General features: G+C 38.8%; 1 pseudogene; it reads right to left on the reverse strand.

Moving 5' to 3' along the window:
- The window catches only part of LOC140503462 (BPTF-associated chromatin complex component 1 pseudogene), a 70,871-nt pseudogene that overhangs the window by 14,417 nt on the left and 39,104 nt on the right, over positions 1-17,350 (reverse strand).

Consider the following 17,350-nt stretch of genomic DNA (forward strand, 5'->3'; position numbering starts at 1 on the left):
ATAATCATATGGTTTCTGTTAGTTTTGTTATGATCAATAATACCGATGTTTTCCTAATATTGAACCTACCCTGCATTCCTTGTATAAATCCTACTTGATCAAAGTGTATTATTCTCATGATAAGTTGCTGTAATCTTTTTGCTAACATTTTATTTAAAATTTTTGCATCTATATTCATTAGGGAAGTTGGTCTATAATTTTCTTTCTCTGTTTTAGCTCTTTCTGATTTAAGTATCAGTACCATATTTGTATCATAAAATGAATTTGGTAGGACTCCTTTGTCAAATTTTCCAAATACTCTATATAGTATTGGAATTAATTTTTCTTTACAAGTTTGATAGAATTTGCTTGTAAAACCATCTGGTCCTGGAGATTTTTTCCTATGGAGTTCATTGATAGCGTATTCAATTTCTTTTTCTGAGATGGGTTTATTTAAGTATTTTACTTCCTCTTCTGTTAATCTGGGCAATTTATATTTTTATAAATATTCATCCATTCCGCTAAGATTGTTAAATTTTGCACATATAGTTCCTATCACAAACCTGAACCAAACTACTTTCAAGTCTCATCATCCAGATTCCTTAACCATCAATAAAGGACATATAGAATATTGACTTAATAGGTCAAAAGATGTTTGCAGAAGTACTGAGGCTTCAGCATTGCTATTCCTTATCCCTCCCTCTATCCTTCCCTCTTCATTTCCTCCTTCCCTTCCTTTCCCTTCCCTTCCTTTCCCTTCCCTTTCTTTTCCTTTCCTTTCCTTTCCTTTCTCCCTTTCGTGGATATGCAGTATTCTGAATGTCAGCAAAGTCTCTTGCCCATAAGTTGGAAGAGTATAGGAAAGATGATAGCACAGTTAGATGGACTGAAAAAAGGGTTTGTGAATAGACACTCAAAGTGATGATTGATGTCAGCTTGGAGGGAGACTACTAGTGGAGCTGTACAAGACTCTACTTTTGACTTACTGTTCAGCGTTTTTTTCTCAATGACTTGTATTGATATATGTGTGAAAGTTTCAGATGACAGGAATCTGAAAGGGATAGACTATCCACTAGATAATAGAATCAGGGTCCAAAAAGAGCACAGTCCTGTAAGATGATTGGCAAAAATCCAATCAGATGAAATTTAATAGGAGTAGCTGTAAAGTCCTGCACTATTGGATTAAAAAATAAATTCCTTAAATATAGAAAAGTTTTAACCACCAGGTGCTACTACTAATTATTCACCTAATCTTTTTTCCTCAGGAAAGATCAAATGCTGGGATATCATGTATTGATCATGTCAGTTCTCCCCTCCATCCCTTCCCGCAGATGCTGAGGGATGTCCCAAACTCTCTGTGCTTCTCAGATAATGAGAATATATATATATATTCTATATACATATATATATGTAATAGGGAATATATTCTATTCCCTATTTCTGCCTCTCTCTGTGTCAGGGTGGGGGAGAGGACTACTACCCCAATTTTCCAATTTAGGGTAAGCATAATTAGTGTGAACTTTCCCAACTGGAATTATGTCTTGAACCTCCATCCTACTGGCAAGACCCAATATTCTCCTAGAATTCACTGTCTTTCAACAAGGCTTCAGTCATAGAACCTTGGGGTAATGAAGTCAGTCATGTTCAGACAGAACATGGTCAACTGTATAAAATCTTATACCCTCAGCAAAACAATGATTAAAAAAAAAAAACTATAGCCAGTTCCTAACAAAACATCTATTACACAACTTGGGGCCTGTGACTTCTCCTTGACCCAAGTTGCCTTGAGATTAAGGAGTTCTTAACTTGCAGTGTGTGAACTTAAATTTTTTTATAGCTAACTTTTAATATAATTGATTTCCTATTTAATCCTATGTCTTTTGTGCATTTAAAAACATGATTCTGAGAAGGGATTCACAGATTTCACTAGACTTCCAAGGGAGTCCATGACACAGAAAAGGCTAAGAAGTTCTACCCTCGATAGTACATAGACTTTTCTGAAGCCAAGAGTTCTAGAATAGACACAGTTATTTTAGTTCCTCATAACTGTTCCTAGTGGTAATGATATGTTTAACTCATGCCATCTAGAAGACTGGCCATTCAGAGCATTGGGTCTTGGCTCCTCCTGCAAGCCTGGAGGGCAGATTTGGGCCAGGGTATCAGATCAGCTAGCTCAAGATTCATGGAGAAACTACTTCAAAAGCAGGCTCTGGCAAGGAGAAACCTACTACTGCCATCCCACCCTGGCGTCTCTCTGAACTTTCATCCTTCAGTTTCAGTTCCCAGGTGGCCAAGGCATATGTAACATCTTTCTCTGAGTTCTAAACATTATCTATGGCACCTTTACCCTTGATCCCATGTCTTGTCATTCCCACCTACACACCCCTTTCATTCCACATGGGGAAACCAAAAGCCCTGCTGCTCTGGACAAAGAGAGAGGTGCCAAAGATCAAGGCTGCTGTGGTGCAGAATACCACTCTATATACATGAAGAGGTCTGGGAATTAAAAGGCACCGTGAGCTTGATAAGAAGCATACAGTGTGATGTGGCACCTCAAAGAGCCAATGTGTGCTGGACTCAGTACATATTGAAGCATATTTCTCCTCTTTTTGTTTTTCCTTTTACAAACATGGCTAATGCAGAAATTTGTTTTGCATGACAATATTTGCAATAGGTTTATATTTCTTGTCTTCTCAATGGATGGGGGAGGGAGAGAATTTGGAACTGGAAATGAAATAAAACTTAATAAAACAAAACATAACAAAAGAGCAAATGTGATCTTAGGCTGCTGTAGCAGAAGCATGGTATTCAGAAAGAAGTAGTACTGGAATGTTAGGAACAACGGAAACTGGGTGCTGAAGCTGTAGATGGCCTCACAGGGGCACAGCATTGGGATTAGAGTGAGATGCTAGAGTCCCAAGCCAGCAACTATTGAAAAGGGGAGGGGGGAGAGAGACAGAGAAATAGTGAAAACAGGTTTTGGATCCTTGGAATTTGACAAGACTAGAATAGAGCTAAGGGGCCAGAGTAATTTGGTTTAGAAGAAAAGAAAAACCCATGTCAAATAATAGTCACCATTTATGTATCACTTCAAGGTTTACAAAAGCATTTTATGTATATGACCTCACTTCATCCTTTCAACAACCTTGGGAGGTAGGTGCTACTATTATGTCAACTTTATAGATGTGGAAACTGAGGCTGATAGTGGTTAAATGATTTGTCCAGGGTCATTTCTTTTTTTTTTTAAATATATAATTTATTTATTTTCAGTTCTTAACATTTACCTCCACAAGGATTTGAATTCAAAATTTTCTCCACATTTCTTCCCATTCCCAGCCCCAGGAGAGCATGCACACCCATCCACTCCTTCCTGCAGTCTGTCCTCCCTTCTATTACCCATCCTTCTTCCATCCCCCTTCCCCTCTATTTTCCTATAGGGCAGAATAGATTTCTATACTCCATTGTCTGTGTAGCTTAATTTCCAGTTACATGCTAAAACAATTTTTAGCATTCATTCTTAAAGCTTTGAGTTCAATATTCTCTCCCTCCCTCCCCACCCACCCTTACTGAGAAAACAAGCAATTCAATATAGGTCATACTTGTGTAACAATGCAAAGCACTTCCACAATAGTTATGTTGTAAAAGACTAACCACATTTCCCTCTGTCCTATCCTGCTCTTCATTTATTCCATTCTCTCCCTTGACCTGACCTCCCACAATAGTGTTTGCTTCTGATTATTCCTTTCCCCAATTTGCTGTCCCTTCTGTTATTTTCCCTCTCCTGTCCCTCTCCCCATTGCCTTCCTGCAGGGTAAAATAGATTTCCATATCCAATTGAATGTGTGTTATTCTCTCTTTAAGCCAAATCCCTTGAGAGTAAGGCTCAGTTATTTCCTTTCATCTCCCCCCTCTTCCTCTCCATTGTAAAAACTCTTTCTTCCCTCTTTTATGTGAGGTGATTTGTTATATTGTACCTCTCCCTTTCTCTTACTCCTAAGTACCAGTAACATTTATTTTTTTAGGTATTCTCCCTTCATATTCAGCTCACTTTGTGCCCTCTTGTCTTTGTGTACATATGTATGGGTGTACACACACACATACACCCATGCACATATATGTACCTACACATATATATGTACATACATACTCATACCTGCCTACATATGTGTATATATATACATATATGTATATATATTCCCTCTAACCACCCTAATACTGAAAAAAGTCTCATGAGTTACAAATAATATCTTTCCATGATGTATATATTCCCTCTAACTACCCTAATACTGAAAAAAGACTCATGAGTTATGAATAATATCTTTGCATTTAGGAATGTAAACAGTTCAACTTTATTGAATTCCTTAAGACTTCTCTTTCCTGTTTACCTTTTCATGCTTCTCTTTATTCTTGTATTTGAAAGTCAAATTTTCTATTCAGCTCTGGTTGTTTCAGCAAGAATGCTTGGAAATCCTCTATTTCATTGAAATTCCATTTCCCCCCCCCCCGAAGTATTATACTCAGTTTTGCTGGGTAGGTGATTCTTGGTTTTAATCCTATTTCCTTTGACCTCTGGAATATCATATTCCAAACCCTTTGATCCCTTAGTGTAGGAGCTGCTAAATCCTGTGTTATCCTGATTGTGTTTCCACAATACTTGAATTGTTTCTCTCTGGCTGCTTATAATATTTTCTCCTTGACCTGAGAACTCTGGAATTTGGCTACAATATTCCTAGTTTTTCTGTGGGTATCTCTTTCAGGAAGTAATAAGTTAATTCTTTCCATTTCTTTTTTTACTCTCTGGGTCTAGAATATCAGAAAAGTTTTCCTTGATAATTTCTTGGAAGATGATGTCTAGGTTCTTTTTTTGATCATGCTTTTCAGGTAGAGCAATAATTTTTAAATTATCTCTCCTGAATCTATTTTCCAGGTCATTTGCTTTCCCAATGAGATATTTCACATTATCTTCCATTTTTTCATTCTTTTGGTTCTGTTTTGCAATTTCTTGGTTTCTCATAAAGTTATTAACTTCCATCTACTCCATTCTAATTTTTAAAGAACTATTTTTCTTCAGTGAACTTTTGAACCTCCTTTTCCATTTGGCTAATTCTGCTTTTTTTAAAAAATTATTCTTTCTAATTCTGCTTTTTAAAGCATTCTTCTCCTCATTGACTCTTTAGACCTCTTTTTGCCATTTGGGTCAGTCTATTTTTAAAGGAGTTATTTTCTTCAGTATTTTTTGGGTGTCCTTTAGCAAGAAATTGACTAGTTTTTCATGATTTTCTTGCATTGCTTTCGTTTCTCTTTCCAATTTTTCCTCCCTCTCTCTCACTTGATTTTCAAAATCCTTTTTGAGACCTTCCATGGCCTGAGAACACTGAATATTTTTTGGAGGTTTTGGATGTGGAAACCTTGACTTTGATGTCTTTGTCTGATAGTATGCATTGTTCTTCCTCATCCAAAATGATGGAAGAAAATTCCCGTTCACCAAGAAAGTAACCTTCTATAGTCTTATTTTTTTCCCTTTTTTGGGCATTTTCCCAGCCAGTTACTTGTGGGGAGTATATTCTAGGGACCTGTATGTTCTCAGTTCCTCCAAGGTGGCACAATTAAGGGAGGGAAGTTTACTCCTCTCCTGGCCTGAGCTCTGGTCTGTGAGCAGGATTCCCTCTCCAGAGCCTCCACCAACTCCACCACACCAGTGCTCCTCCTCACCCCAGGACTACCACTCTGAATTGAGACCCAGATTGGCTGCTTGATTCCCTCGGGGTCTTTAGGCCGAGGTCTCCAAAAGTGGATGCTACTGTTGCACGGGCTGCTGCCACTCTGGGGCAGGGACTGGGATCAGACTGGGCTCCCTTCTCACCCAGGTGAAAGAGCTTTGTTACCGTCCTTTGAAGCTGTCTGTCTTTGGTGTTTGTGGGTTAAGAAATCTGGGAACCACAGCTGCTACCTGTAATTCCATACCCTGAAGCCTGCTCCAGTTCTCTCTGTGCTGTACTGCATGGCCAAGGCTAGGCTGTGCTCCACTCAAAGCCAGATGTGATAGATCTTCCCTGTCAGCCTTTCAGGCTGTCTTCGGCTGGAAATCTCTTTCACTCTGTCATTTTGTGGCTTCTCCTGATCTAGAATTATTTTACAGTAATTTGTACAAGTATTTTAGGGGCTATGGGGTAGAGCTAGAGCAGGTTTGTCCTTCTATTCTGCCATCTTGGCTCCACCCCTCAGGGTCATTTCTTATAGCACAATAGTATTCCATCACAGTCACATACCATCAACTTGTTCAGCAATTCTCTGATTGATGGGCAACCCCCTCTCCCAATTTCCAATTCTTTGTCACCACAAAAGGAGTCACTATCAACATGTATTTTTCACATGTAAGTTCTTTTCCTTTTTCTTATATCTTATATCTCTTTGGGATACAGACCTAATGGTAGTACTATTACTCAGTCAAAGGGTATGCAGATTTATAGCCTGTTGGGCATAATTCCAAATTATTTTTGAAAATGGTTGTATCAATTCAAAACTCCACCAACAGTGTGTTAGTGTCCCTATTTTTCCACATCCCCTCCAACATGTTCTTTCTGTTGTCATATTAGCCAGTCTGTTAGGTGTAAGGTGGGACCTCAGAATTGTTTTAATTTGTATTTCTCTAATAAAAAGTGATTTAGAACATTTTTCATGATTATTGATAGCCTTAATTTCTTTTTCTGAAAACTGCCTGCTCATATCCTTTGACCATTTATCAATTGGAGGATAACTCTATTCTTTTAAATTTGACTCAGTTGTCTATATATTTGAGAAGTGAGGCCATTATAAAGAAATTTGCTATAAAAAATTCTTCCTCTACCTTCCAGTTTTCTGCTTTCCTTCTATTCTTGGCTGCACTGGTATTGTTTGTGCAAACCCTTTTTAATTTAATGTAATCAAAATTATCTGTTTTATCTTGTAATGCTCTCTATCTGTTGTTTGGTAACAAATTCAGGTAACTAAGAGTTTGAACTTAGGTCTACCTGGCTCCAAGTCCATCACTTTATTGTGCCACCTAGATGCCTAGATAGTTTAGGGAGTACAGAAAACTGAACAGAGACCAGAGGGTGGGCATCAGCAGAAGAGAACAGGAAGGAAGACTGGGGGCATAGAAGTAAAAGTTCACAATTTTACACAATTTGGCCCAATTATCTTTAAAGATTCTCAGAGTAATAGAAGTTACAGTTGAAAGGATATGTTGTCTATATAACTGGCATAGACATGGATTAAAGGTAGGACTGATAATTCAGTTTGAATTAATAGGTATTTATTAAGGACGTACTATGTGCCAGGCACTTTGCTAGAACATCATCTTGATGGCACCTATGGTTTCTGAAGGGTGGAGTTGAGGAAAGGGAGCATTCTAAGCATGAGAAGTATTTCATGGTGGAATATTCTATGTGAACTCCAAGTATGCCAGTTTGACTGGAACGTGTGTGGGACAGGGAATAAAGTTTAAACAGCCTAGAAATCTAGGCTGGAGGCAGATTATGAAGACTTAAATTTAAATGCAATAGAGAGGAGTTTGAATTTGATCCTAAAGGTAATAGGACACTGATGACACTTCTTGAACAAAGGAATGTTACTTGGTGGAAGATGTGCTTGGAAGTATCGTTTGAGCAGCTTGTATGGAAGATGGGTTGTAGAGATGAGAGACTGGTTGAAGTTAGGAGGCTATCACAATGTCTAGGCCAGAGGTTCTAAAGTCCCGAACTAGGATGGTTGTGGTGTAAGTATGGGGAAGGGGATGGATGTGAGAGATGTTAACTCAGGTAAAGCATTTGGGATAAATCATTTGTGCACCTCAGGCAGATTTAGAAAATTGTACTTCCTATATATTACTGTCCACAGGAGACTTTCAATCTTCAATAGATGGCTAGATGTAACACATAATACCTAAGTGCCACAGTCAGTAATAATAAATAAGGTGCATTCAGAAATATCCCTTGTGCACACTGCTGCATCTTGTACCCTAGATGACTGTCCACTCTGCCTACCCCATGTCGCTGTCCATGTGTTAACCTTCTAGGCAATTCCATTACACTAGGCCTTTAAATAAAGTTATTATAGTGAAGTTCCAGCATAGAGGGTTTTATGTTGAATCTTTGCTGTTTATTTGGAGATTAAGCCACACCTCAGGATAGCAGATGGGAGTTTATGAAAAGTGATAATATCTCAGAATCAAAGTGAATTTTGTGGGGGAACATACCCACAGCTTCCATTACTATATCATTGGGCTTGGGGAGGCAGAGAGATGGGAATGGAATAGTTTAAATTAAGGGGCTAATGTGTCATTAATATGACCTTCTGCATTTAGGCTAACACTAAGGGTTCTGTGAAAATAAAATTGAACACCTTTCCCTTGGCAGCTCCTGACCCAAGAATTGCCAACAGAGTCTAATTCTCTTAGAGAACAGTTCAGTAGTGAACAGAATTAGGGGACCAGTGCCACCACGGAGTAAGATTGCCCTTGAGAATCAAAGGATCCTTTGGAGGAACTCATGATGATGAATCTAGGGATGTTCCTTTTCTTTCTGTCTGCTCACTACAGCACAAAGCATCCTACAAATCATTACAAAAATGGGGTTAGTTGGATCTTGGTAATTTGAGGATTCTCTTTTCTTCATCCCTGGGCCTTTGTTTCCATCCATTCTTTTCAAAAAACTGCTGAATAAAAAGGATACTTAGAAAAGCAGATAAAAAAGAAAACAAGTCTCCTAAACCTGGTAGGTTCTTCCTGTGCCACATTAGGTAGGATTTATAGTAAATACAAATATTTCTTTCAGATCAGGTACAAGCCCACAACAATTGCCCCTATTCTCTGTTCTCTCATGCCAGGAGTTAATTCTTGTACACAGAGCAACTCTCTGACTCTGCAGGCTGAGAAATGGGAAATCTGGTCATCTCTAGAGCTGAGTGACCTGAAAGGACTTGTAAACATGAGCAGCTAAGAATTACACCATGGGGACAATTTCCCTAGATCTGAGTACCATGCCAAGCTAGTCAGCTTGTAGAGCTGTTCATTTTTTTAAAAGCTTTCTCCTGAGTCCCTGGTGAGAATTTGTAAGATTTAGAGCTAGAAACGATCATCTAGTCCAACTCCCTTATTAAATCCTAGAGCTGAAATTTGTAGCCAAGGGACCGTAAGCAAGTCACGCCATCTCTCTGTGAAATGGGATAATAACATTTGAAACCTGCTTCACAGTCTAGTCATAAAGAAATTCATATGGAAAACTTAAGGCTTTGTATGAATAGGAATTTCTCCTGAAGTTGAAGGAACTGAAAGTGACAAAGTTTCAGTGACTTACCTAAGGCCACGGAGTTAGCAAGTGAAAGAACTGAGATTAAAACCCAGATCTTCTAGCTCTAAAGCCAATGAATGTTCTTTCCATTGTACCACACTTATAGGAGTGAGTGACCAGGGAAGTGCAACAATAATTTTGTCCCTGGATCCTGACGTTTAGGGGGCATGCTTCTCTTCAGAAGTAAACAAGCTGTTTGTTATGCTGATTAATTTTCCTGTTTACTAAAATTGTCTTGATTTTAACACCATGAATTAAAAGTTGACTCATGCTGCTTGCCCTGGGTATGTTTCATGGGAACCAAGGTTTCTAATTATGGTTCTGTATCACACTGCTTCTTCCATTATCAATGTCCATACAATAAGAAGGAAGTTTAGATAGTGAAATTCAAACAGATCTCTTCTTTATCAGTGGAGCCAAGATAGAGGATTAGGGACAGTTACCCAGTTGAACTCTCCCAATATTCCACTCCAAACAACTTTAAAATAATCCCTCAAATCAAATTTTGGAGTGGCAGAGCCAACAAAATGTTAGAGTGAGATATTTTTCCAGGTCAAGAAAACTTGAGGTAGGCAGGAGAAGTTGATAACACTAAGGTGGAAGTCTGGGAGAGGTCTGTCCAAAGCCCATACTGAGTCACTGAGGCTGTAGCAGGAGCAACAGCTTTGGGAGTAGTCATCCCAGACAGAGCTAGGGTGTCGGACAACTAGTCAGAAAGAGATTACAGGGGACACCTTTGCTGGCACTGGCTGCAGCTTGTGCTTATTGGTAACTGTATTGCCCATATGCAGTTCTGAAGTTCTGGGTTTCAGTTCCAGGGTGGAGAGGAACACTGGGGGTTGGTCACAAGGAAGTGGGGGCCCTGGTCACAGAACCAAATTAGAGAAGCACACTAGCACTTTAGTTGCAGGAAAACCAGTAAACCTTCAAAGGTATAGACCAGAGTGTAGACCAAGACAGCAGTGACCACATCTCTCCCAGGATCACACCATCTTGGAAGCTCCAAAAACTTGCAGACTTCCAGAACTAGCCAAATATCAGCATGAAAAATCCTGAAACTTGGGACAGTGCCTCCCAACCCCTAGGTAAGCAGAGCCCAACTTTAGCAGAAAGTTCAAAGTAAGAAATAGACTGGAAAATGAGCAAACCACAACAATAAAAAGAATTTAATTACATTGGCAGGGAAGACTGAGACATAAATTCAGAAGACAGCAATGTGAAAACAGCTTCAACAAAAGTCTCAAAAAAGGTTAACTGAACCCATGCCAAGCAAGAATTCCTGGCAGAGTTGAAGAAAGAGATAAGAATGATGGGAGAAAAAGTAGAAAAGGGAGTGATGCAAGAAAATTATGACAAGAGAATAGTAAAAGAGAACAAGAGGTGATCCAGTGGAGAAGGAAATGGCAAACCACTCTAAAAGCTTTGCCAAGAAAACCCCCTGAACATCATTAAAATGATAAAAGACACTGGAAGATGAGCCCTTAAGGTTACAAAGTATCCAATCCGCTTCTGGGAAAGAACAGAGATACTCCAAGCAGCTCCAGAACTGATGAAGCAGCTGGGTCAAAGCTGGAAGGAAGCTCAGCTACAGGTATGATGAAAGGACACAGACTTCAGGACGTAGTGGAGGATGGAAGGGCCGGGTGGGCCATGGTCCATGGAGTCACAGAGAGCTGGATGTGACTGAATGACTCCACAACAACAAAAAAGAGGCACAAAAAATACTGAAGCGACCTTAGAAAACAGAATTGGTGTAATGGTAGAAAAGCCCAGAGATTCTCTGAGGAAAATCAATGCCTTAAAATGAAAAATAGGCCAAATGGCAAAAATGGAAGAGGAGCCCCAGAAATTCTGCAATGAAAAAAGCTTCTTATAAAACAGAATGAGCAAAGTGGAAGAGAAAGTCCAGAAATTCCTCAATGAAAAGAACTCCTTAAAAAGAAAATTAGGTCAAATGGAAAAAAAAAAGGTACAAAATCTCCCAGAAGAAAATAAGTGCTTAAAAATTAGAATTGGGCACATGGAAGGTAATGACTCCATGAGACACCAGAAAACAGTCAAAAAGAAAAGAATGAAAAAAATAGAAGAAAATGTGAAATAACTCATTGGAAAAACAACTGACCTGGAAAATATATCGAGGAAAGATAATTTTAAAATTATTGGACTCCCTGAAAGCCATGAACAAAGAGGTCAGATATCATATTTAAAGAAATTATCAAGGAAAACTGCTTCAATATCTTAAATCCAGAGGATAAAATAGATTGAGGGAATCTACCAATCACCTCCTACAAGAGATCCCCAAATGAAAACTCCCATAAATATTATAGCCAAATTTAAGCACTCCCAGGTCAAACAGAAAATCCTTGAAACAGTTCAGATATCATGCAGCTACAGTCAGGATCACATAAGATTTAGCAACTTCCACATTAAAGGAGCAAAAAACTCTTGGAACATGATATTCACAAAGGAAAGGAATTAGGAATACTATCAAGAATCACCTGTCTGGAAAAACTGAGTGTAATCATTCAGAGTAAAAATAGATATTTAATGACAAAGAAGAATTTCAAGCATTCCTCGTGAAAAGAGTATCAATGAATCAAAAATCCAACATTCAAATATAAGACTCAAGAGAAGCATAAGAAGGTAAATATGAAAGAATAATTATAAGGGACTCAAAGTTAGACTGTTTTTATTCCTATATGGAAAAATGATATGTGTAACTCCTAAGAATTTTATCTTTATCAGGGCAGTTAAAAAGAATTTGGGGCTGCTAGGTGGCACAGTAGATAGAACACTGGACTTGGAACCAGGAAGATGAATCTTCCTGAGTTCAAATCAGGCCTCAGACACTTGCTAGCTGTGTGACCCTATGCAAGTCACTTCACCCTGTTTGCCTCAGTTTCCCCATCTATAAAATGAGCTGGAGAAGGAAATAGTAAACCCCTTCAGTATCTTTGCCAAGAAAACCCCAAATAGGGTCATGAAAAGTCAAACATGACTGAATAGCAAAAAAAGGAGTTTTACATAAAGGGCATGGATATGATTTGATTATATTGGAATGATCTCCAAAAAAATGAAGGGGGCAGAACTGGGAGAAGGGAGAGGTAGAATGGGAAACATTTTCTCTTATAAAAGAGCTTTTTAAGGAAGAGCTTTTACAAGAGCGGAGGTGGGGCAGTACAGTGGCGATAATAGATAATGTTTGAACCTCTCATCAGAATTGGTTCAAAGAAGGAAGAATATATATATACACACTCAGTTGCATGTAGAAATGTAATTTACCCAATAAGAAAATAGGAGGAGAAAGGGACAGGAGAAAGGGAGGTGATTATAAAGGGGTGGGCAAATTAGGAGAGGCAGTGATTAGAAGCAAAATAGACTTTTGAGGAGACACTGGATAAAAAGAGTTCAAGAAATAGAAGATAATGCTAAATACATGGTTAGTAATCATAATTATGAATGTGAATGGGATGAGCTGACCTATAAAACTGAAGCTGATAGTGGAATGGATTAGAAAACAGAATCCAATAACATGTTTATAAGAAATGCATTTGAAGCAGAAAGACAGAGTTAAAATAAAGGGCCAGAGCAGGATCTAATATGCTTCAGCTGAATTAAAGAAAGGGCAGGGGTAGCAATTATGATCTCAAAGTCAAAACAAAAATAGACCTAATTAAAATAGGTAAATCAAGCAAACTACATTTTGCTAAAAGGTTCCATAGATAATGAAGTGATATCAAAAAATATTACAGCAAGTTTCTCTAATAAAAACCTCATTTCTCAAATATATTCTGAATATAAAACAATAAAATTTATAAAAATAAGAGCCATTTCTTGATTGATAAATGGCCAAAGATATGAACAGTTTTCAGAAGAAGAAATCAAAGCTATTATAGTCATATGAAAAAAATGCTCTACATCACTACTGATTAAAGAAAGACAAATAAAAGAACTCTGAAGTACCACCTCACATATCAGAAATAATAAATGCTGGAGCCGATGAGAGAAAAATAGGTACACTAATGAACTACTGTTCATACCCTTTGACTCAGCAATAGGCTTCTAGGTTTGTATCTTGAAGATCAAATATCTTTCTTTGATCTTGAGATCAAAGCAAAACAAAAAGGATCTCTAAGTACAAAAATATTTATAGCAACTCTTTTGTGGTAGCAAAGAACTGGACATCAGGAAAATGCTAGTCAGCTGGGGAATGACTGAACCGGTTGTAGCATATGATTGTGCTGAAGTACTGTTGTATTTCAGAAAGGACAGAAAGACAAGATGGATGGTTTCAGAAAAAAACATGGTGAGACCAACATGAACTTGATGCAAAGTGAGAAGAACTGGGAGATCACTGAGCCCAGTAACAGCAGTGTTGTAATGATGATCAACTGTGAAAGACTTGGCTACTCCAATCAATACAATGAGCCAAGACAGTTCCAAAGTACTCGAGATGAAAAATGCTATCCACCCCAGACAGAGAACTGATGAACTCTGAGTGCAAATTGAAGTATAATTTTCTCACTTTATTTTTCTGTTTTTTGAAATATGGCTAGTATCAAAATGATTTGTATGATTTCATATGTGTAATTGCTTGCCTTCACAATGGGTAAGGGAGGGAGTGAAAGGGAAGAACCTAATTTGGAACTCAAAATTTAAAAAGAAATGTTAAAAATAGGTAAATAATAAATTTTGGGAAAAATGACAAATGAATCTTTTCTTGTGAAATGCAGTGATTGTGTCAGAGAAAACTTAATTGTCAATATGTTTTAATCCCTCTTGGATTTCATATGACTTCTAGTCTGCAGAGCAGTAGCATACCATCTTTTAGGGCTGAAAATCTGAATGAGATGTGGCAAGAATTAAATGAAATTTTTTTTTTCTAGCTATGTTTCTAGATGAGCCCACTAGACTGACTGCCTTTGATTTGATTAAAGTTGATTTTTGTGATCTCAGTGACTAATTTCCTCATAATTCATTAGATTTACTGTGTGGCTGATTTCATTCATTTATCAAGGTAATCAACAAAATAATACTGACTATTTCATTGCCTACTTTTCTGTGTCATAGCCAAAGATTGTAGGCCTGATTCCAAGATAGACTTCCTTCCAGAATTCTGATTATATGATAGGAATATCACTTCAGAATCAGTAGTAATGGTCCATAGTTCACTTTTATTTTCTTTGTTCATTGAACTTCACTCCTCTCCAGTGACTTACTCCCTACCCATAGCCAATTCAATCCAATCTAATTAATTATACATTTATTAAGCTAAGCTATGTGCAAGGTACTCTGCTAGGCTCTGTGAATACAGACAAAATGAAAAATACCTGCTTCCCTTCTAGGAGCTTACATTTTTTTTAACACAAGAAAAAATGATCTGCTTCATTCGGCAATCCAGTTCCATAGTTCTTTCTCTGGATATGGAAAGCAGTTTGCCTCAAGAGTCCATTGGGAATTTTTTTAGGTCATTGAATGGCTGTGAATGGCGAAGTCTACCAGAAAAATTCCTCACACACTGTGGTTGCTGTGTACTAAGTTCTCTGGTTCTGCTCCTTTCACTCAGCATCAGTTCATATAGGTCCTTCCAGGTCTCTCTGAAGTCTTCCTGTTCATCATTTCTTATAGCACAATGGTATTCCATTACATTCAGTTAATGGGCATCCCCTTGATTTCCAGTTTTTGGCCACCACAGAGAGCTGCTATAAATATTTTTGTACATGTGGGACCCTTCCCTATTTTTATGATCTCTTTGGAATACAGTCCTAGGAGCAAGGAAGGAGAAAGGGAATTGGTAGGCCCCTATTTGTGGCTATTCCCATCTGGTCCCTACATGCAGTTTGGGAGAGGGGGGAGAAGAGAATGGTGAAGAGTATTCCTAGAAGCTGTTTCCACTTAGCCAACCCAAATGGGATCTCAGGTGTGTGCTGGAGCCAGATCAAACCAGCTCAGGAGAGATTGTTAAATTTTCAATATGAACATTTATTTACACCTTGGAAATATGGCAAATGTTAAAAATCAGGGATGATATTTTGATTATCCAGACTTAAACAATGGAGAAAACATTAATAATGCAGCTTAAACTTTTAAGTGTATCATCCTGTCCTTTTTTTCCCCAAGAGAGTTGATTGCTAAATATCTAGGAGCCTACCCCCTAGCTGAGAGGGAGAGCAGTCCCTAGGGCATTTGTGATTGAGTCCAATGGTTATTAGGAGAAGTAGAACAGAAAGAGAACAGAACTCTGGCATGTGGAGAACCCTAAGGTTTGGGAAACCCCAGGGTGGATAATTTATTGAAAGTGGACCTGTTCTATGTTGTGTGCCTGGGCTATGGGCTTTATGACCATGCTGAAGCAGGCAACATCTGAGCAGAGAAGTTGGAGGCTCTGCATTCTGTGCTCATTACCACAGAGTGAAGGTTCTGTGTCATAGATCCCTTTTGCAGTCTGATGAAACCTATTTACCCTTTTCTCAGAATCATGTTTCTAAACCAATGAAATACATAAGATTACAAAGGAAACCTTTTTGTATTGAAATGCTATTATAAAATGTTTTTCAAAAATCAAGTTTCTGAAGCTGGGTTAAAGCCTCATGTTTTTAGAGCAGTTTGTTTTTAAAGTAAACCAACTCTTAATTAGTTTTCTTTTTTTTAGAGACCTCCTACTACACATCAGTATCAGTAAAATCAGCATTTGGAAGACTGTAATGATGAAACCTTGGTGGGGTCTAGTAAGCATTTTTTAAGCTCCTAGTACAGCTATATATACTAAGCGTTGTGCTAGATGTTAATATCGGATTGACGACATCTAATTCCCCAGCAGTCTCTGCAAAGAGCAAAGAGAACACTCAGGGAGAAGCCAGTGGACCCAGAGTCTGGATGATCACTTCTACCAGGAGCATAAGGGAAAAACTGCAAGGAGGTGTAATTTTGAACTGGGCTTTTTAAAGCAGTGCCCTGGAAGCCAGCTAATTGTCATACTGTGGGGTGGGAGATGAGGGATTAACTCAGGCATACTTCTGTTGAACAGTCTCTGATGACCAATTGAGAGCAGCCATGTCTCAGTGGATAACCCACTGCAAATTTGATTGATGGTACAACCTTTTGCTGGAGCAAGGCCAGACCAGGAAAGAAGCAGAATGAGAAAATGAGGCATGGAATGAAGGGGCAGGAAGAAATGTATGATGTGGTTGCCACTGTGAACTCTGGTGTCAAACAGAACAGAGACAAGCCAAGAAAAAGATAAGTAAGAGAAACCAACAAGGCCTAGAAGCCAAGGTTCAAGAGAGGTCATGATTCACATCAGCATGGCTTAAATTCGTCCATAGACACGGCTTTTTTTTTTTAAGAGTGAAGTTTTTATTTGATTCTGTAAAAAAATTTCCATTGTGGGCAGAGAGTGTATGTTCACACAGGGTCTGTAGGGCAGATTATTTATTTTCCTTCAGCTTTCCTTTTTTCAGATTTCCACTCAGGTCTAAAATAAAAGGGTCACAGGGGTCAGAGATAGGAAGGTCATCACGAGAGCAAAGGAGGATCAACAGAGCTTGTGAGAAGTCCAGAGTCCAGTTTCACACCTGGTGGAAGTTGCCCCTCAATGTGCACAAGGTCACTGTTGGCATCTGAGTTATTCAGGGTGCTCAGCATCACATCAGTCTTCTGCTTCTTCAGGGGAGGGCTCCCAGTTTCAGGGACACTAGTCCCAGTGGGTGGGGGTACAGGTAGGTCAGGAACCAGGGCACTAGATGTTCCCTTCTTGGGTGATTCAGTTGGAAGAGGGAGGCCAGAGTGTTCATATACCTTTCGTTTCACTGTAGAGCACCTGCAGGGAAGGAGTCCGACACTGGATGCAGCTGCATCATCAGTTCACCCAGTTTCGTGAAGGCAGCACCAGCAGCAGAGAAGATCTCCCCAACCTGGAGAATGGCAGGTGATGGATCTAACCACTATAGGATTACGGGGTACAATGCCCAGGACACAGTCTCATCCCCTGAGGAGCACTTTACTGGAGCATGCTTCTACCTTGGGAGGAGTGTAATACTAGA

The sequence above is a fragment of the Notamacropus eugenii genome, chromosome 1 (genome assembly GCF_028372415.1).
Source record: "Notamacropus eugenii isolate mMacEug1 chromosome 1, mMacEug1.pri_v2, whole genome shotgun sequence".
Taxonomy (NCBI): Eukaryota; Metazoa; Chordata; class Mammalia; order Diprotodontia; family Macropodidae; genus Notamacropus; species Notamacropus eugenii.